This window comes from Rhipicephalus microplus, chromosome X (assembly GCF_043290135.1).
Source record: "Rhipicephalus microplus isolate Deutch F79 chromosome X, USDA_Rmic, whole genome shotgun sequence".
NCBI lineage: Eukaryota > Metazoa > Arthropoda > Arachnida > Ixodida > Ixodidae > Rhipicephalus > Rhipicephalus microplus.
The window spans coordinates 27,260,480-27,282,387 of NC_134710.1; positions in this window are offsets into that span (position 1 = coordinate 27,260,480).

The window sequence follows — 21,908 nt, forward strand, 5'->3', positions numbered from 1 at the left end:
CCTTGTAATGGTGTGGAAGCCTATCCGCAAGCGTGGCTTGTCCACAAAACTTCTCGCCCACTACACTGGCCCATTCGTTGTCCTTGAGCGCCTCAGTGCAGTAGATTATAAAATAGCACGACTGACAGCTAGTGGGAGACGATCAACCAAGACCGAGGTTACCCATGTGGCTCGCCTCAAAGCTTTTAGACTGCGGGACGATGCATGAAACGCGCGGTGCGCTTCGTCTGCGAAGGGGGAAATATTACGACGTGTATGTGCCGGATTGATAAGAGGGAATAGAAGTGTGGACTTGGGAAGAAGAAGATCTCTCGGCAGTTTTATCCGGTGCGGCCTCGCCATCCCAGCTTCCGTTCAATAAACCCCCGTACCCCTACTTCAGGCGTAACAATATATATATATATATATATATATATACATATATATATTTATACTTCAGATATACAATATATTTATATACACACAAATTATTATGCATAGACAGGCAAGTAAAAAAATAATATCATAAAGTAGGCACGTCATACATCTCGTACACAATCTCATTCTTGCCATTTGTGTAAGATACAACAGGGTGCAACAACGGACGAGCACAATAGGAGCACATAAGAAGAAACTTTTTACAAGTCTTGCATGATGCTTGAGGCAAAATATTTGCTCACTACGCTTAAAGTTTCGTGCCACTTAAACTCCTTGGATAGTTGGATCCAAATTTTTCTCCCGTGAAATTTTAATAAATGTTTTTCATATACGTTGTAGTTGTTAGAATAAATAATATTACCGTTCAATGCGTGTCTAGTGTTCGCGATGGTTTCAGCAATCTCAACCATGTAAGCTATAACCGAAACCCCGTTAGAGAATTACCGTATGTATGGCTTTAATTTAAAAAAAATACCTGCTAAAGGCGTCAGCCCATTATCAGGACCACTGCGGTAGAGGACTGGATAAATTTTTCGATGGAGGCGAAAATGCTGTAAGCTCTTGTGGTCAGATTTGGGTGCACGTTAAAGGACCTCAGACGGTCGAAATTTCCGGAGCGCTCCACTGCGGCGTCTCTTATAATCATATGGTGGTTTTGGGACGTTAAACCTCTCATATCAATCAACTGGGGATTGATTTTGACCCCCAGGGACTGTTTTACATGCAACTAAATCCACACGACAGGCGTCCTTGCTCTTCGGCCCACCGATATTCAGTAAATGCTGTATTAACCCTCCGCATAATGCGCGCGCTGTCTTTCCGCATGAGTCAACTTGCTATTCCAAGAATCCCTACTTTCTTCAAGACACCTGCGTTAACTTCATAGCCAGACGGATTAATTCCATCTATTACAGGCTAATGACATTCCAGATGAAGCTGTGTATCCGATCGCAAAGGTTGTGCAGCAGGAGGCTTAACAATTGCGCGTATTGAGAATGTGTATTTGCCAGTGCACGTGCGCGCGGTTACACCCAGCAACTATGCACACTCCTATAAATATTTCTCACGGTGCCACTACGTATTAACACAGTATGTTTGGCTCCCACTTGCCCGACGCAACGTAGCCATGCGGCACCAACTCTTGTTTTGTTAGTTTTTTTATGTGTGTAGGTAAACATTCCCCTGCAGCGAGAAAAGGGCCCGCTTTGGGCAACTTCCCTTTTGTGTCTCGGTAAATGTGGATGGGTACATTTGTCAGCTTTAAGTGGGCATTCATTCTGTCGAAACAACACACTTGCCGAGTGGCTGTGTGCATACCGCTACTAGCTGCATTAGGCAGTTCTCGATGCACAAAGAGGATTAGGGGTCTCTTGCATCGCATTGTTTGCAGTTCGCGAAAAATCGTACCACGTACTGACAAAACAAACTTTGTGCGGCCAAAATGAATTTGTCAAGCCGGCTTAGAGAACAATTATGCACGTAGCTGGAGGTTGTATCTTTCGGGTAGTAAACTTGGCCACTCGTATATGCCCTCTGTGATGCACTGTGGTTGCAAGATAAAACACCGGCACTTTTTGCGTGTTAGTTAGAAAGGTGTATCTACGGTTATGAATGGTCTGATAGCATCGCCTTTGTTCCATGAGGGGGATCAACACTCCGTGTGTGCTCCCAAAAACACCGCCGCCTCTCTGCACGTAAGTAACCTTTCACCAACAAAATGGCGTTGCATCAAGCCTGTCGTCAAGGGCCGACGTCTTTACTGGGCAGCACATGCCCATAAAATGAAAGCCTTATTTTTGAAGGAGAGTGAACTCCCAGTTAAACGCATCAACACCAGTGGCAGTGATTTTTGAGCTACTTTGCACTTAAATTCAATGTGAGGATTAAGGAGGCACTAGAGACAAATATTACGTCAGTGTTGATTGCTGAAATAGTGGTCCATAACCTCGTAGTGCTATTTTTGTGCCAAGGAATTGCTTATTTTGAAGTAAAATCACTTTTTAGTGATGCACAACACTTTAGCAAATTCTAATTATCCGCCTCAAGCGGAAACTTACACGTCACTGTTGCTGTGCACAACGTCGCCCGGTTTTACTGCGCAGCCACCGCACTAGTAGCAACAGATCGAAAGTTACGGGAGCCACAGCACCAACCACGGCCATTGAACAGAGAGAGAGAAACGAGAAAAAAGAAAGCAGGGAGGTTAACCAGATGCTAGTATCCGGTATGCTACCCTACACTGGGGTTGGGGAATAGGAGGTTGAAAGAGAAAGGGAGAGTTAAAAAATAAATGAGAGAACAATTTACTGCCATGGCATCCGACATGGCAGGCGTGCTTGGTTCACATGGGCCTCGTAGATGGCACGACCTCTCCAGTTTAACGGGGCGAAAATTGAACTTTTGAACTTCTCGCACTCCTCCCCATGGTAACGTCGGTTGGTTCTTTGTTCCATGAATCAAAGAGAAATGAAGAAGCAGAGCTTTATTACGTCTTTTGATACACGGAAGACTTTTTAGTGTGTGCAGCTAATTCGATTTGATTGATTGATTTGTGGGGTTTAACGTCCCAAAACCACCATATGATTATGAGAGACGCCGTAGTGGAGGGCTCCGGAAATTTTGACCACCTGGGGTTCTTTAACGTGCACCCAAATCTGAGCACACGGGTGCCGCTAATTCGAATAGTAGTGATTAATTGTAGATGGTAACTCTGACGTCATCGGGATCATTTTGTGAATGTCCTACTCGCAGCACGTGTGTTCTCATGCGTTTGAAATAATTTCGCTATAAGTAGGGCACTGCTGTTGATAATATTTTAGACGTTGTCAAACATTGAGCTTTCATGCTGACATAAATTGTTATTTGACTTTAGTGTCCCCTTAAGCCCACTATTTCAGATTACCTGTTTAATAATATCGGGCATGCACAGCATATAGCCTAGGCTATAATATGTATATCGTCACAACGACAGAAATATTGAGGATGAAATGAAACGCAAAAAAATTACTGAAGACAACCATTTACAGCTTGAAGCTTCATTTTAACTACTTCATCTTATAACAGTGCTCATTTTCGTGAGTCTGTGTGTGGCGTATATCTAAATGTACAGTGAGCCTGTTAATGTCAGTCGGGATCTTAGAAGAAAGTATGCCACGATATGTGTTTATTGAGCAAATGTTCCTTTTGATCAATTTCTCTCTGATAACACAAACCTTGTTAGTGTTAAAATTCGAAAATAAAAGATGAAAAAAAATCTGCAGATTCTACACATTGTTGGAATTAGTTTAATGTGAAGCAGTCAAGTGGTAGCACGCTCTGCCTAATTTTTCGCTTTGAGCCAAGCATTACTACGTTATTAAACGGTTTCGAGTATTTAAGGAGTGTGGCAATATAAGTCGAGTACAGTTTTTGGCATATCGTGTGCATACCAGGCACGCAGATAACACTTACGTGTAGAAAGAATGCGTGGCATAAGGTCAGCAATGTGAAGCAGAGACGCCAGTTTCATCGCTACCAAGCGCACACTATATAATTGATTGATTATATAGTGTGCGCGTATGGCCGCCTTCGTGAGAAATATTGACCTCACGATCTTGATAACCTAGGCCCTCTTTGTTGCCCCTCGTTCTGAGGCCCGACGAAGTCTCCCGTGCCTTCAGCTGGATGGTGTGCCGATAGTTTGGCGGAACGACATGCGCTACCTCGGCCTGACGACATACTTCTGATGGTTACCGGTTGTGCGGCACGTACGTCAGACGGTGCATTGCATGAAATCAGTCGTGTGCCAGCTACTTGTTAGTGGCAACGGCTGCCCTGCTGCCTCCACCTGCAATATACGAGAGGGGATGGCTGTATCTACCGTACACTACGCACTGCCCATGTGCCAACTGCTAGTGCCATACTGGCGACTCATCGACCAGAACTTACGCCGTGTGATCCGTATGTGTCGCGGAATACCTCGTGGCCCTCGTGTGGTTGAGACTGTCGCGGAAGCTCACGGCTGACCTGCGTGTCTCACGGCAGACTTGTGCACACTGTGCCACTTGAAACGACTCCACCAAGCACCCGAGGCTGGCACCCTGCTCGTGCGGTTACGTTATGCGCCGAATTCCATGTCTGCCAACTTCTGGACGTCAACGACGTTGTGTCTTGGGATCCCGCGCTCCCTTCGCGCTGGCCATCGCCGCACCGTCGAGCGCCTCTTCGAGTCAGCCCAAACTTGCCGAAAATACGATCAAATCGCCACATCCTATTCAGTGTCATGGTGCAGAAGGCTACGGTGCGAATGTACGGGCACCTGGCAGAGAGGAGAGAAATGTTCACCTGTGGGTCCGTCCTGAGGGATGACTCTGTGGCGGCCGCCTGCATAGCCCCTCAGCTTGACATGACGTGCACCCTTCACTACAGCTCAGATAGTCGGGCTTCAGCTAGCTGCCAACATTCTGCATGAGTTACGAGCCATCGCGAGTGCAGGAATCCTCTGCGTTTTAAAAGCTGCCCTTAGCCAGCTTGCGAGAGAGCAACGCGGCCTGCTCGTTGTTCAGTGCGCCACACTCAGCCTGCTGGCCCTTCTAGAGTACGGCGGTGATCTAATCCTTCGATGGCTCTCCTAAGATGTCGGCATCGTGGGGGACGAGGCTGCAGACGATCTTGCCAAATCACCACTTTCTGCCGATACCCCACTGACGGACTATACTCATCCTTCGACCCACTCTTCTAATCTGAACACAGCAGGGGGAGAGAGTGACTGTGACTGTTACAAAACAAGTTATGTGAAACCGATGTAACTGTCAACTTGTAATTGTGCATACGATAGTTGTACATAACTTTAATGTCATTTCATAACGTTTCTCTCAATAAAAAATTAGCCCCATTTTCTCCGCCTGCTTCGCGTAACGTCTATGACGTGAACCAAAATTAGTATGAGAGAGCCTGTCCTGGTATCTTTCTTCCTGTATGTTGTGTTTAGTAGCGCCCTCAAGATGGTTTCTAGGGCAAGATGGTTTGACGGATATTACGTGCTGGTATAGACATGAATCATGTGACAATGCCGTCGCGTACGTCGTCAAATACTTTCCGCCAGACAGAAACACGTACCCACAGGCGGGTATGCCCCACAGGTATATATGCGGGTATGTGCCACAGGTTGTTGACACTTAGTATCTACCTAGGAACGGTGAGAACACTCATGAATAAGTTTAACGAATGAGCATTGAAAAAAGTTGACATCGGCAGCGTAGACCCGTTGAATGCAAAGAATACGTGTTGGGGTCTCAGAAGCATTCTGCGTGGAAATTTAGTATTCTACCAAAGAACGGTAGTCGGGTTAACGACAATCGTAGTTAGGTGTCATCCGATGAAGTTGAATAATGAGCCAGTGTTCAGGGCTACCATCCTCGCGAGCGCAAGCGTTTCATATAAGATTATCACTTCTGGTGTTGCTAATACTAATGTTCATGTTGGCATCGTGTGCAAGTGCAAAAAACTGGTTATGTAAATATCTGCGACTGTTCAACATATTTCTGTGCAAGCAACATTTGTACATGTATTTAGCGTCATTTTATAAAGTGCCACTAAATAAAAAAATACAACATGGTCACCTCCCCTCCACATAATTTTCATAACGTCGATTACCGAGGCATGTGGAAACTGTCGAATTTTTCATATCATAAACTGCGAATGGCGGCCCTCATAGATTCACCCTCCTGTGCTAATTTTGGTATCTAAACCACTCTAAGGAGACGATCACGAGAGCACGATGAAATAAGATAGATAGATAGATAGATAGATAGATAGATAGATAGATAGATAGATAGATAGATAGATAGATAGATAGATAGATAGATAAATAGATAGATAGATAGATAGATAGATAGATAGATAGATAGATAGATAGATAGATAGATAGATAGATAGATAGACAGATAGATAGATAGATAGATAGATAGATAGATAGATAAGTGGGTGGGTGGGTGGTTGTGTGGATGCCTTTAAGACAGACACGTAGGCAGGCAGGCCATTCTTGCTTGGATACCAAATACATGCCTATTGTTGTTGCCGCAGAAACGAAATAATAATAAATTTGGTTTTGCGTCCAAAATGTATAATATTTATTGATTGATGCCATAGTAGAGGGCTTCCGGAACTTCTACCATCTGGTGTTCCTTTCTGAGAAGTGACATCCATACACAAGCCTCTACCATTTCTGCTTCCCCGAAATGCCACCGCCGTCACCGAAATCGAAACCGCGATCGTAGAGTCAGTAGGCGTGCACCGTAACGAGTGATCCACCTAGGCTGACGCCATGAAAACAGAACACCACGCAGTAGAAAAAAAAAACTCCCAAGCATTTCCCCGAGGGTGAACATGGTTAAGTGCGAATGCACGGGGTGATGCTATGAGGGGTATTTATTAATTCGCACTATTATATTTATTAATCACACTATGGTGCCTTTATGGTGTAATGTATTCCTGGGAATCGCACTTTGATCACACGGGGGAGTTTACGTTAACTCACTGGCGAATGCCAACGGATTTTAACATTACTCCCCCTCATAGCATCACCCCGTGCATTCACACTTAACCATGTTCACCCTCGGGGAAATGCTTGGGAGTTTTAATACTGATGATGATGATGATTAAAGTGTAATTAACGAATTTAAGAGTTGTTTGTCATGAAGCATTTGTACACAGATACATTATATACGAAGTATTATTTATTTACACTTCACAATTTTCGTACGATGCATTAAATGCACACATCGCGAGCGCGTCACACACACACACAAACTACACTACCGATTAGCACCTATTCGTGTTATCGTTGTAGCTCACGGTTAGTACCAGCGCTTTGTGATCCGAGAAATGTACGGTGAGCGAATCCGGCAAGACGGCGGAACCTGCCAGGCCAGCAGGGACTCTCGGCAAGACGCACACACCCGGAACGCACCGAAGGGAGTCAGCCGCGGGTCTTGCGCATCCATGTCGTCACATCGGTGTTCGCCCGACCGTCTTCCGAACTCGTTCCAAAGAACCCGCAACGCGTTCAACCTGTTGGTCTCGTTCCTCACGCCGGAAATGCAACTCAGGTTGTTATCGAACCACAGCCGGTCACACACGGCGCAGCTGTGACCGAAGCTGCGATCCACAACGTCGCGTTTGAAACGCGCGTCCGGACGAGCAAAGTCCAGGGCTCGCACTCTCTCCCGCGCGGCACGTTCACTGGCTCGAACGGCTTCGGGAACGTCCAGTCGCCGTTGACAATTGCGAGCGGCGTCTTGACGCCGGCCTTCATCGCCCTTCTCCGCCTGACGCTTGCGTTGTCGTTCCGCTTCTTGGGCCGCGTTCGCGGCTCGATGCTGACGCCTCATCTCGGCCTCGGGAGCACGCAGTTCACCATCCGCTGCACGCTTCGCCCGCTTGTCCTCGGCCTCGCGAGCGCGAAGTTCGGCATCCTCTGCACGCTTGGCCCGCTTGTCCTCGGCCTCGCGAGCGCGCAGTTCGGCATCCGCTGCACGCTTCGCCCGCTTGCACTCGGCCTCGCGAGCACGCAGTTCGGCATCCGCTGCACGCTTCGACCGCTTACGTTCGGTCTCACGAGCCCTTCGCAGCGCCGCCTTGTCTTCCAACGTCGGCGAAACCACCGCGGTACCGTCACCTCCAACGACGGGTGCAGTGCTGGCATCGGTTGTACTGCATTCGTTGTTGATGGTAGCGTTGCCTCCGGGACATCCATCGCACGACCCGCTCTCGACGGGAGACTGATAGAGAAGGCGGGCGCGCGAGAGAGAGGGGTGCGCGCAGCTGCAGCGAGCGAGGAGAGCGGAGGAGCGAGCGAAGAGGGAGGGGGACGCGCGCAGCGGCGTTAAAGATATAAGGCGCGTTACTGACACCGATATCAGCGTCGCGTCCGTGGCTTATTCGGTAGAGCGTCACACTGCGGCCCGCCAAGTCCTCTTTCTTTAAAAGATAGAGGGAAGACTGCGGACGCCGCCGACGGCGGTAGATGGTTTGAGGTCGCTTATAAAGTGTATTCACACTTTAAACAAAGGAATGCTACTAACGGTGTTTGTTTTTTCTCTGTGACGCCACCTATAATGGAATATCACGGAATAATTTTGCAGTAACAGACTGTTTATTAACATACAGTCAAAGGTCTTATTATTCCTGTTATTTTCTCTCCATACATCATCAGAGGATTCTTGGCATGTTGACTCAGCACAGTATCGAGAGGTGTCACCCCTGGCTGTTACATGGTAGGTTTATCTTGATGTTTCTTGCGCAATACACACGAATGAGCATTTGTGCTCGTCGGTCGGCATTCATTCTTCTTCCTCGTATGTTTGCGAAGAAAAAAAAACATTGGGATAAATTTTTTTCCTACTAGGCCTAACTGCAGTTTTGTAACTCTCCGAGGAGCTGGTAGAAAGAAGTCATGCCAGCGAATTAGACGCGTGAAACACAAAAAATAATATATGTCAGGCACATATGTCACACCGACAGGTTACTATTTAACCAATGCAATGCTGATGAAGAGTGAGCCCACAAGCAAATCACCAGCGTGTCTGAAACGAACGTCCCCTTTCCCCCTGCAGGTCGCTTTGCACAGTTTCCTCGTAATGAGAAAGAATTACAGCGTAGGACACGCGGGCATGCATTGAGAAAATTGAAGAGGTCCGCTAAGCCACCATACAGCGCCCGCACCTCTCTTTCATCTCTCGCACTTCTATCTTGGCAGAATCAATTTCGTAATTGACATATTAACCCGATTTGTGCCATTTACTTAACGTATTCTGAGGACTCGGTGCCCGCGACCCCGCTTTCGAGCCCTACCCGGCTTCTGCTGATTTGTGCCTTGGCGGCAAACAGCCGTAGGCGAGCACGCGTGGTTCCCATTCGGGAGGGGGGGGGGGGAGGGGGGGCTTCTGTGATGGCACATTCCAACTCTTTTCCACCAGTCAGAAATCGTCGCCTTCTGACTAATCCTTTCAGCAAACAACACAATTCATGGAGCGCATAGCCAAACCTCCTTCTCCCTTGTATGCCCATCCTCGTTTCAGGCTGGATTTTGTCCTGTTTCGCTGCTTTTTGTATTCATTGTTACGGCCCTTCTCGACGCGCGACACACGCTTTTTGCATGTTCATGGGCTTCCTAACCTTCCTCCTCGCAGCTTCTGTGTCACGCTTCTGCAAAATTTCCTCGCAGGGAAGCACATTGAACACGTTCAAGAAGGTCGTTCATGCGTGTCTCGGCTTCTGGGCTTCCGCGACCGAGAATGGTTCGTCCCTGTGGTGCAAGCCGTTCTTGCTGGCCCTTCGAGAGTGCGTTATGCGAAAGGTAAGCAGCTTAAGCGAGATGTAGAGCACTGCGCGCGGACCCAGTGTTACACGAAAACGTCACTCGGGCTGACTGGTGTACGGCGGGGGGCCACTTCTAGAAAGTCTTGATCGGGCCAGAGGGCATTGCATTTCTGCTGCATGGCACGAATGGGCTTGGTTGAGCTGAATAGAGACAGTACTGGAGGGCTAGTTCGATGCAAGGTACAATATGCACATGCAAGTAAAGCCTTAAATGGCCGCTCACCAACCTCTTAAAATGCAAAAAAAAACAAACACGAGCGTGTTATTCTCTCGTGGCGTTCATCGTCTGTCTGGTGTAATTCGTCACGCAAGAACAGCACTTCACGTCACGCCGTTATGTTACATGGTCTCGACTGGTTCACATACGCGAAATATCAGTTGTAAACTGTCTTCTGCACTGCTTTGACATGCAGCTGCCAACTTTCCTTCTTTATCTCGTGTCCTTATCATGCGTGATCAACTGATATGAACTCGTTTTATCTCTTTCCTACTGAAGAAGCGAAGATAACGGCGTGTAACCTAGAAGCAAGAAATCCTGATAGACTGAACGCTTATTGCTGACATTGTACATACATGTGCAGAAGTAATCGGCACGAATGAGATATCAACTCTAGAGAAGGTAGTGAAGGCAAGAAACCACTCCGTCGTCTGTGAGCGCGGTGTTGTTAGGGGCCCTTAATTGTATTTATTATATGGCTAAGGGCTGGCCACTATCGAGGTACATTACCGATATATGTTAGTATTTGAGTTGATAAGTACTTTCCAGCTTTATCAAATATATGCAATACGTTACAGGAACCAATAATTACGTTAGTTCTTTTGTTTGAAATGAGCTGACCTGTTTCTAAGGAGAAATGAATATTTAGTGGTTCGCCCACAAAGCCATGTCGCAGACACAGTGGTAGGCGGTGAAGGGTTTACAGGCACAGTATGGACCATATGGCAAACTTCTCGACACGGTGACGGTAAAATCGCAGAGGAAGTTAATGCTCTTCCTTCGAACATCGCAGTTCTTCAAGGTAGCTGCCGCCCCTCTATCGTTTTCGGGTTGTCAGTAATCTCGAGAATCTTGTTTTCTTTTGAAGGCGAACCAACATCGTCAAAATGATTGCCTATTGCAGAAGCTGCTGTTGCTGAAGTGCAGTTGATGCAACAACCATCACATAAATGGAGATCTTGTGTCTAGAATAAAGGTATACCTTTTTTTTTATTCACTGGTATTCGTTAGTGGTTTGAGCGATACGCTTGATTTCAAAAGCCGATGTGATGAAACATTCATCGCAATATTAGCTTGCGCCTAATGAATGCGTTTGCGGAAATCAACGTTTAAATATTCGTATTCTTGTACAGAATTCTGGTATTTGTATTTCAAATTGCTTTTTTTTCGTCGTTTTGCAAAAATATTTCAGAAATATCCCGTCACGTCATAAAAAAATGCGTTGACGACGGAAAACAGCCTCACATAGAAGTTAGAGACGAGAAATCTATTAAGTGATTATTCGTTTCAGAAGAGGGAGTTTTCAACTTACTATTGAAGTTGGATGGCAAAAAAAAGTTCTGGACCAGAAAACATACCTAATGCGTTTTTAAAAAGATATGCCGAATGGATAACAAAATACCTGTGCCTGCTTTTTAACCGATCATTGTCATCGCGTACCCTACCAAAGGATTGGAAAATAGCAAAAGTGATTCCTATACATAAGTCCGGAAATAAAAACGAACCTTCCTATTATCGGCCCATCTCATTAACATGTACGGTTGCTAAATTGCTGGAACACATAATCTTAAAGCACATAACGAAACTCCTTGAAAAACAAAAAATGCTGTCCCCTTTTCAACACGGCTTCCGCCAGGGCATGTCTACCCTAACACAACTCATTGAAATGGTCCATGACGCGTCATTAAGCATCGATCGCCAAAAACAAATTGATCTTATTCTGCTAGATTTCTCAAAAGCATTTGATCGGGTGTCGCACAGGAAACTCATCTTGAAACTCCAACTTTTTCTAGGCAAGGGCCAAGTTCTTGACTGGATTACTAACTTCCTAACAGACAGGTCGCAGTTCGTGGAATTAAACCATGTCCAATCTTCAATCGTACCGGTGACCTCTGGTGTACCACAAGGCAGTGTTGTGGTGCCGGTATTATTTTTACTTTTCGTGAACGATCTTCCTTCATCTGTTAATGTTGGATGCAGATTATTTGCGTATGACTGCGTCCTGTACAAAGAAATCTACTCACACGATGACCATATCGCCTTAGATACAGTGCTAGACGCAGTTTCAGCCTGGTGGAGTGATTGGCAAACGAACATCAACGAAAAAAAGTCCGCGCTCTTATCTATAACTAGAAAAAAGCATCCATTCAATTTCAATTACGTCATCAATTCAGCTACCCTTTTTAAAGTCACGAAACATAAGTATCTAGGGGTGATTCTGTCACATGACCTACGGTTGGACGCTCATATTGATTACATCACATCATCTGCGCTGAAAAGACTTATTCATAAAAAGGCGATTACAACAAGCACCACCACACACAAAGTTACTGGCCTACAATACACTTATGCGACCCATCCTGGAGTATACGCAAACACTGCCTGGTTCCCGTACACAAAAAAACTAACCAGCAAGTTCGAAGGTGTTCAACGAAAGGCGCTTAGGGTCTTCTTTAACAAATTTAACCGAACAGATTCACCTACGGAGTTGCTTAAGAAGGCTGGACTACTAACCATAAAAAACCGGCGATATTGGCACGATTAAAGCTGATGTACCAACTGTTACATGGTCACCTAAACATAGACAAGTCCCGCTACATAAAGCTATCCGCAGCCGGAACTACCCGCCACAAATACTCCCATACCCTTGCCCCTTACAGATTTCACACAGATGCCTTCAAATTCTCGTTCTTCCCGCTTGCGATCAGAGAATGGAATAACCTGTCCCCCCATAGCCAGTAGCACATCCTTAGCCCCTTTCACAAAACTTGTAGAAAGCGACTTGATAGCGTCGCAAACATAATATGGTGTTATGTCATCTTTCTTGTTATTTAAGTAAAGTGCCAATATGATTGTACTTTGACAAATGTGCTTATATGTTTTCTTTTTTGTTGTTTTTTAAAGTTTTTTCCTACTATTTTTTTCCTTTACATCGACTGTACTTAATCACTGCCTTAATATTGTCCACCTGTTATCATTCCTCTGGGATTGACAGAATGTATAAATAAATAAATAAATAAATCTCAGCATCTTCATATTTGGCTTCCAGTGGACGTATTTGTGCGTGTGTGCGTGTGTGTGTATTTGTTTGTGTGTTTCTGTGTGTGTGTGTCTGTGCTGGTAAGTGTGTGTGTGTGGGCGCGCGCGTGTGTGTGTTTTCTGATTATTTTTTCCTTGCTATTGACTGTACTTAATCACTGCCTTAGATTGTCCACCTGTTATAATCCCTCTGGGATTGAATATATGTATAAGTAAATAAATTAATCTCAGCATCTTCATATTTGGCTTCCAATGAACGTATTTGGACGTATGTATGTGTGTGTGTGTGTGTGTGTGTGTGCGTGTGTGTGTGCGTGTGTGTGTGTGTGCGTGTGCGTGTGTGTGTGTGTGTGTGTGTGTGTGTGTGTGTGTTGTGTGTGTGTACTTAGGACTGGGGGTCTCACGGCATTCCACCTGAGCTACCAGTCGTAGCGGCACGGGTCGAGCGGGTTTCGTTGGCCACCGCCACCGGACGCGTTCAGCCCATCTTGCAGGGTGGAAGGCACGTTCTTCTAGAAATATTTACAGAAGTTTATTTTACACCATTTAAAAGCGAGCGTTTCACGCCACGTGACGAACATTCATGGATCGAGATGACGTCCTACATCGTGACGATGGCGTTGAAGGCTGTACACGGAAAAGGCATCAGCAACAAAAGCGCTGTCTTGAACAGCGCTGCATAGAAAGAGCCCACGAAGCAGCCCGCGAGGGCTGATTGCAAACAGTCCCATTTCCCACGATCCCTGATTGGTGGCAGAGGGCACCAAATTACACTGTCCAGTCACCTCTCGCACACAACTTGCGAGTGTGACGCGCACGCACGGCCGAGTATACGTCCAATATTGAGGCTTGGTCGCTGCAGTGCACTGTGTCACCGACGTGGTTCTTGCTTGTCGTGTGCGTCCCACTGGGCGAGAGCTCCCGAGCTCACGACAACCTACGTCAAAAGGGCCGCCGTAACCAAGCTCAAACGGGTCTGCCGAACCGCTCGCCCAATTAGCGGTGCTATTTGCGGCTTCCGCCACTGTACCTTGCAAGGATGATGTTGCCACCGCGTAAACACTTCTCGTCCTCTCGAGAAGTTGCCTACGCCGTCGTGGCGACAGGATGCCTCCCCCTCTGGTCAGGAGGGACAATGCATGGCGGAGATAAACTGGCAGCGGTTCGGAGACTTGTGCGGGAATCAAAAGGACGCCGCTCCCTTGTGAGCCCAGGCACCACACATTGGATTTGTTTGGCATCTCCTCGCAACGCTCCTAATGACTCTAACAACCCTTTCTCTATAGTTTTTCCTATTTTACCCGTTTATCCCCCTTACCTCATCGCCGGCTAGGTAATAGTGCTTTGACTTGGGCGAGTTGTTACATACTCTGGTAGTGGCTTCAGCGCAAATTTGACGAGGATAAAGAAGACACGCACCATTCGTCTGTGTCCTGTGTGTCTTCTTTGTTCTCGACGAATCGCGCTAAAGCCTATCCGACTAGGCAGGGAACCACAATTTTTCAGGGGCAAAGCTTCTTATAGCGGCACCCGTTCGTCCCTCGTAGCCGTTTGTCACAGAACGAGTGCTAAAAATGGGCGCGCCGCCAAATTCTTGCGGTAACGCGCGGAAGAGACGCCGGGATGTCAAAAGAAAAAAAAAGAAAACAAACATCCAAGGCTCCCCGGGCGTGCGCTCTCCCCTTGGAAGCGTGGCTTCGCCGACGAACCTCCTCACCCCACATCCGCGGCCGAGATAGCCCGCGAAAGTTCTAGAACGAAAGGGGCGTGGTCATACCGAGTTGAGTCATCGGCCGCGAAGGGCATCCAACCGTCTCGCCCTCTTCCCAGCCTTCGATGCGTATCGCGCCGACGAAATGACGAGAACCTTCTGGAATGTCGCGGGCAAGGTATTTGACCGAGCAGCCGAGATGAGAGATCAGGAGAAGACGGAAGTTAGCGCCGGAGCGCGTAGGGATTCCGCCGTGGAGTCGGCGAAGGTTTTGTCCGTAGCGACAAAGCAGGAGAAGAAGAGGATTTCCACCTGAGGGGTGAAGGCTCGAGCTATAGGTAAGAGCGTGGGTTTACCGCTATCGAGCGAAGACGCGTGGCAACAGCTGCGTGTGTGAAGCCGACGTGTTTCCGGCGAAGAAGTTTGAAGCTTGGAGAGTGGCCAATTGAAGACGCGAGGTTTCCTGGAAGAGAAACTTCGGGGCAGCGGAACGGCAACAACGCTGGACTTTGAGTGAGTGATTCTCGGAAGAGTATCATTCAGACTGTTGTTCCAAGGACTTTGGACTGAATAGGTTTTCTAACTCTTTAGTCTTTAAGTGTCTTGGTTGTTCAATGCATGCGACTGCATTGTAGTGTGCACTGTTGTCTGTGTCCGTTGTTCAAGTGTGGCTAATTGTACTGTGTAGTACGTTGTTTGATTGGTGACGTATTGTATGTAACTATTGTGGAGTGTGCATCCTTTTGTATTGTTTTCGATCTGCTATTTTGAGAATATAATATTTGTTTTGTTTAACAACTCTCGGCTCTGACTTGTTCTTTGGGCCACAGCCGGCGTCCGCTGGCGCGCCAAAAAGGACCACTTCTAAATTGTCCACGCTTTCGTGGTGCGGTTCGGAGGGCCGATACTTCGACCCTTGGAATTAGCCCGGTGGTCGCCTCCCTAATTAATGGGACCTGTGTGACACCGTTATAGTAGTGTCTAACAAGTATAACATTTTGACCTCCAAGGGGGTGCCGGTGAGAGATTTCTTCTGGGTGTTGTTGAAGAAATAAAAGATATAGTGCTCAATGTACATGCCAATGGCTGCTAAGAGGAATAAGAGACAGAAGAATTCGGCTTTTAGTTAACGCGCACGCCGCGAATTTTTTATTGTTCAACAACGCACAGTAGACAAGAAAGGGTTGCTACGTTATACTCGCTGGGCGTAACCTCCTAGGTTTTAGAAAGGTTCAGCGAGCGTTGAGACGCAGTGCCATGAGCACAGTGAACTAGTATATACTATAAACTCGAGGTGGTTAAAGGTGGGAAGTAGACACGAAGCGCAAGCCGTAATAAAGTGTGCGTGTGCCTCCTCTCGTCCAGTCCTTGGAATGTCCACTCAATGGTGGTGCTTCTATACGAAGAATATATGATGAAATGATGCGAGATGGTAGAACTTGGAGTGTTGAATAGGTGGACGAACGGAAGCACAGACAGATTCATGGACGGACGCACGGATGGCTGCACGGACGGATGGACGCATGAACGGACGCAGGAGTGCATGCATGGACGAAAGCAGGGACGCATGCAGAGATGAATGCGCGGACGCACGAACAGACGCACGCACGGACGGCCACGCAGACGCACGCATGGATGGACGGAAGCAAGAACGAATGGACGGACGGATGCTTCGCCCTTCTATCCATCATACACTCCGTAGATATGCTGCCTTTTTTTCTTGATAACCTCCGTGTCCTTCACTTCACCTTTATTTTTTCTCTTTCAAGACACCTGTAAACGTTTAGGAAAAAAGCATGAAGCTCACTAAAGCTGAGACATCTTTAATTAAGCTTGTAATAACCAACCAAGCTATACAGTGCACTCAGATTATCTACGTTGCATAACAGGAAATCAAATGGTAACGCCTTGCCGGGTAAATTTATCTAATGCGCAGTTTGCATTGGTAAAGATTACCCACTACTAGGCATGCTTGAATGAAGCCCAAATAATCCTCTGGCTGTGTGTTGAAAAGCCTTTGTGCAAATATTTATGCCAAATATTATTCGATTCTCTATTGTCTTGTACATTAAGTTATCCTTACAAGTTCAAATTGGCCGTGAGGTGCTGCTTTCTCTTCGTTTTGTGCCACCTCCTCGGAATGCACTTCCCTTTCTCTGCACCCTCTCCACCTCCTGCAACGCTCGCCCACACGTCGAGTGAACGCGCGTCTGCAGCCTGCCATTACGAATACCTAGCAGGCTGCGTCCGTTGCGGACGCGTCACTAAATCTGTTTTTATTATTCATTTAATCTCAACTCTGGGGTCAACTAGCTTGAACTTGCTTGTTGGCCCCAAAGTTGATGCCAAGCTAGACACAAGTGATCATCTTTAGTGTAAACAAACGTGCTAAATTGCACAAGTCAGCATTCATGTTTGAAGATGAATTATGGAAACTTCAGACCTCAAACATTATATTTCACCACTTTATTGCGTGTGTTTTGGAACGTAACGCAATACTTTTAGTCAAATGTAATCAAAAAAGTGATATGATGTATTTACAAAAGCATCATGTACAGCAGCCGCAACTTGGTACCGAACTTACTAACCTCGTCTCAGTGCATTTTGAATACTTCGGCAGCTAAATGTTATTACTCATTTCCGGGGTTTTCCAGGCCAAAACTACGATATTATTATGAGACACGCCGTAGTTCGGGACTTCAGAATAATTTTGACCGCCTGGTTAATTTTCATCCGCCTGTAATGTTAGCTTGATGTAATTTGCTAAGTATGTTGTAACTGTCCACTAAAACACGTGTAGTACTTGCTTATTGTTCATTAGCTTGTACTTGTCGTTTTATTTTGTTTTACACTAGCTTGTACTTTCTCGTACATAATACATATACAAATGTACTTAATAATGGTGCAATAAACTTAGTAACAGCTTCATTTACTGCCTTTTTGATTATATTTACTATCTGTGTACCAATGTAGATAGCAAACCGATAACAAAATTTTAGCAACCGTTACAGCTAGTAACTGTTCACTAACGTAGGTGGAAATCGGGCAGAAAAATGTTAGTAATGAACCGATGAAGGTAGGTGGCACTGCAATTACTACCAATTTGCATGTACTGCTAGCTTTTTACAATTTTTTTTAAGCTGCGATAGACGTAGCAGCACAGAACAGCCGGCTGCAGTGGCTTTCCGGCGTGCCGCCCACATATATGATGCGAGAGCGCAGAGATGCTGCCGGCGTTCAATACCTCCGATATAGATGCATAGTGTAGCAACTTAGCCAACAGTTGATGCGTACTTTTTCTTGTTCCATTCTCGCACTTATAGAGAGGTTTAGAATAGCGCACAGCGAGCTCTTGTGGTGCGGTCGCTGCCGCTGCGCATGTGTCTGTAGCGTGAGCCACCCTTCGCGCTTGCGGCCCGCGCGCAGAAATTCCGAATTAGCGTGCGAGGATCGCGGCCCGCAAAGCCCGCAAAGTGCCGCGTCTAGCTTCGGTGCATTTGGGTGGTTTGAGCGATACGCTTGATTGCAAGTGTCGATGTGGTGAAACTTTCATTGCAATATCAGCTTGCGCCTAATAAATGCGTTTGCGGAAATCAGCGTTTAAATATTTGTATTCTTGTACAAAATTCTGGTATTTGTGTTTAAAATTGCTTTTTTTGTCGTTTTGCAACAATATTTCAGAAATATCTCGTTACGTCATAAACAAAATGTGTTTACGACGAAAAACAGCCTCCCATAGAAATAAGAATAGGGAAATCTATTAAGCAATTATTCGTTTCAGAAGAGGGAGTTTTCAACTTGCTATTGAAGTTGAATGGCAAAAAAAAAGTTCCGGACCAGAAATCATACCTAACGCGTTTTAAAAATATATGCCGAATGGATATCAAAATACCTGTGTCTGCTTTTTAACCGATCATTGTCGTCACGTACCCTACCGAAGAATCGGAAAATAAAAAAAAGTGATTCCTATACATAAGTACGGAAATAAAAACGAACCTTTTAATTATCGGCCCAACTCATAAACATGTAGGGTTGGTAAACTCCTCGAACACATAATCTTAAAGCACATAATGAAACACCCTGAAGAACACAAAATAGTGTCCCCTTTTCAACACGGCTTCCGCCAGGGCATATTCTACTGTAACACGACTCATTGAAATGGTCCATGACACCTCATTAGGCATCGATCGCCAAAAACAAATTCATCTTATTCTGCTAGATTTCTCAAAAGCATTTGATCGGGTGTCGCTCAGGAAACTCATCTTGAAACTCCAACTTTTCTAGGCAAGGGCCCAATTCTTGACTGGATTACTTACTTCATAACAGACAGGTCGCAGTTCGTGGAATTAAACCATGTCCAATCTTCAATCGTACCGGTGACCTCTGGTGTACCGCAAGGCTGTGTTTTGGCGCCGGTATTATTCTTACTTTTTTTGAACGATCTTCCTTCATCTGTTATTGTTGGATGCAGATTATTTGGAGATGACTGCATCCTGTAAAAAAAAGTCCACTCAAACGATGACCATATCGCCTCAAATACAGCGCTAGACGCAGTTTCAGCCTGATGCAGTGATTGATAAATAAACATCCACAAAAAAAAGTCCGCGCTCTTATCTATAACTAAAAAAAAGCATCCATCCAATTTCAAGTACGTCATCAACTCAGCTACCCTTTCTAAAGTTACGAAACTTAAGTATCTAAGGGTCATTCTGTCACATGACCTTCGGTGGGACGCTCATATTCATTACATCTCATCATCTGGGCTGAAAAGACTGTTATTCATAAAAAGGCGATTACAGCAAGCGCCACCACACACAAAGTTACTGGCCTACAATACACTTATACGACTCATCCTGGAGTACGCAAACACTGCCAGGTTCCCGTACACACACACACAAAAAAACTAACCAGCAAGCTCGAATGTGTTCAACGAAAAGCGCTTAGGGTCATCTTTAACAAATTTAACCGAAAAGATTCACCTACGGAGTTGCTTAAGAAGGCTGGGCTACTAACCACAAAAACCGGGTGATATTGCCACGATTAAAGCTGATGTACCAATTGTTAAATGGTCACCTAAACATAGAGAAGTCCCGCTACATAAAGCTATCCGCAGCTAGAATCACCGGCCACAAATACTCTCATACCCTTGCCCCTTACAGATTTCACACCGATGCCTTCAAAGTCTCGTTCTTCCTGCTTGCGATCGCAGAATAGAATAACCTGTCCCCTTCCATTACCAGTAGCATATCCTTAGCCACTTTCACAAAACTAGTAGAAAGCGACTTGATAGCCTCGCAAACATAATATGGTGCTATGTGATTTTTCTTGTTATTTAAGTAAAGTGCCAATATGATTGTACTTTGACAAATGGGCTTCTATGTTTACTTTTTTGTTGTTGTTTTGTTAATTTTCTCTTATTACTTTTTCCCTTTCTATCAACTGAACTTAATCACTGCCTTAGATTGTCCACCTGTTATAATCCCTGTGGGATTGAGAGTATGTTTAAATTATTCTCAGCATCTTCATATTTGGCTTCCAGTGGACGTATTTTTGCGTGTGAGCGCGTGTGTGTTTGTGTGTGTGTGTGTGTGTGTGTGTGTGCGCGCGCGCGTGTGTGTGTGCTTTTCTATTCATTTTTCCTTTCTATTGACTCTACTTAATCACTGCCTTAGATTGTCCACCTGTCATAATCCCTCTGGGATTGACAGTGCGTATAAATTAAGAAAGATATCTCAGCATCTTCATATTTGGCTTCCAGTGGACGTATTTGTGTGTGTGTGTGTGTGTGTGTGTGTGTGTGTGTGTGTGTGTGTGTGTGTGTGTGTGTTACAAAACACGGCGACGCCAACACGGTCCCGAAGGTGCCACTGCTCCGATCTCCGCCGACCCGGTAACCAGCCGTTTGGTAGCGTAGGTTTATCAGCTCGGGACTGCTTCTGCGCTGAGCTGACAGACGAGCGGACGAGACGACGGTAAGTTAAAGAAGGTTTATGTACAGCATATATGCAGAGGCGTTACGAATTCGGCACTGGTGCCGACAGCTAAGAGACCCGAAGAACCGAGCTCTCTTCTCTAACACATAGGTCTACTCTCGCGACGCGCCGCAGGGCTTTTTTATATGCACCGGAAGGATTCTTTGAGTAACCAAATGTCCAACCAGGAGCGCCGCTGGCCGTGAGTTCTGAATCCTCCAATGGGGTCACTGCTGGGCCGCGTCATTCTCATCGAATCTGGAGCCGCTGCGCTGCACGTGGCATCAATCAAGGACGAGTGACGTCGCCGAGCATTGCGTCAGACTCGCCAGACCGGAAGACGCCGATCACTTCGACGGGCTGGCTATGCGTGCGCGACAGAAAGGCACCGCCGCGTATTGACGCCGTTGAGTTGTTCGCGTCAGGCGGGCTCGCGAGCTGGCTTTGACACAGATTGCCTTTTTCAGATGCATGGACGTTCGGTGTGGACTCGCAGGCATAACAGTGTGTGTGTGTGTGTGTGTGTGTGTGGTGTGTGTGTGTGTGTGTGTGTGTGTGTGTGTGTGTGTGTGTGTGTGTGTGTGTGTGTGTGTGTGTGTGTGTGTGTGTGTGTGTAGGTAGGACTGGGGCTCTCACGGCATTCGACCTGGGTACCAGTCGTAACGGAACGGGTTGGGCGGGTCTCGTTGGCCACCGCCACCGGACCCGTTGAGCCCATCTTGCAGGGAGGAAGGCACGTTCTTCGGGAGATAATTACAGAGGTTTATTTTACACCATTTAAAAGCGAGCGTTTCACGTCACATGACGAACATTTATGGATGAAGATGACGTCCTACATCGTGGCGATCTCGTTGAAAGCTGTACATGGAAAAGGCATCAGCAGCAAAAGCACTGTCTCGAACAGCTTTGCATAGAAGGAGCACACGAAGCAGCCCGCGAGATTTGATTATAAACAGTCCTCGCGAGCTTTCGACGAATTCGACGAAATCGCGAGGTTTTCGACAAGTTCGCGCTGAAGCCTATCCGACTGGGCAGGGAACCACAATTTTTAGGGGCGAAGCTTCTTATAGTGGCACCCGTTCGTCCCTCCTAGCCGTTAAAGTAGTGTCTAATAAGTATAACCTTTTGACCTCCAAGGGGTGGCCGGCGAGAGATTTTTTCTGTGCGTTGTTGAACAAGAAAAGATTGTGCT